Source organism: Mastomys coucha, unplaced genomic scaffold (genome assembly GCF_008632895.1).
Source record: "Mastomys coucha isolate ucsf_1 unplaced genomic scaffold, UCSF_Mcou_1 pScaffold3, whole genome shotgun sequence".
NCBI classification, from domain to species: domain Eukaryota; kingdom Metazoa; phylum Chordata; class Mammalia; order Rodentia; family Muridae; genus Mastomys; species Mastomys coucha.
This window is the reverse complement of record NW_022196909.1, coordinates 51,882,161-51,882,805: the sequence shown is the minus strand read 5'-3', so window position 1 is coordinate 51,882,805 and position 645 is coordinate 51,882,161.

Genomic DNA, 645 nt, shown 5'->3' with positions numbered 1-645 from the left:
TGTAGAAGAATGTAAATAGATCTGTATTTATCACACTGCAAAAAATTCAAGTCCAAGTGGATAAAGAACATCAACATAAGACAGGATACACTAAATCTAGTAGAGGAGAAAGTGGGAAATAGCCTTGAACTCAATGGCATAGGAGACAATATCATGGACAAAGCAATAGTGGCTCAGACTTTAAGATCAACAATTAACAAATGGGACCGCATGAAACTGAAAAGCTTTTGTAAGGCAAGGGACACTGTTACTAGGACAAAACAGCAGCCTACATCCAACAGAGGGCTAATATCCAAAATATATAAAGAACTCAAGAAGTTAGACTCCAACAATAACCCAATTTGAAAAATGAGGTGCAGAGCTTAACAGCGAATTCTCAGCAGAAAAATCTTAAGTAGCTGAGAAGCTCTAAAAAATATATTCAAAGTCCTTAGTCATCAGGGAAATGCAAATCAAAACAACCCTGAGATTCCATTTTACACCATCAGAATGACTAAGATCAAAAACTCAAGTGGCAGTCGATGCTGGCAAGGATGTAAAGCAAGGGGGAACACTCCTCCATCCACTCCATTGCTGGTGGGAGTGCAAACTTTTACAACCACTTTGGAAATCAATTTGGTGGTTTCTCAGAAAACTGGGGGGGGG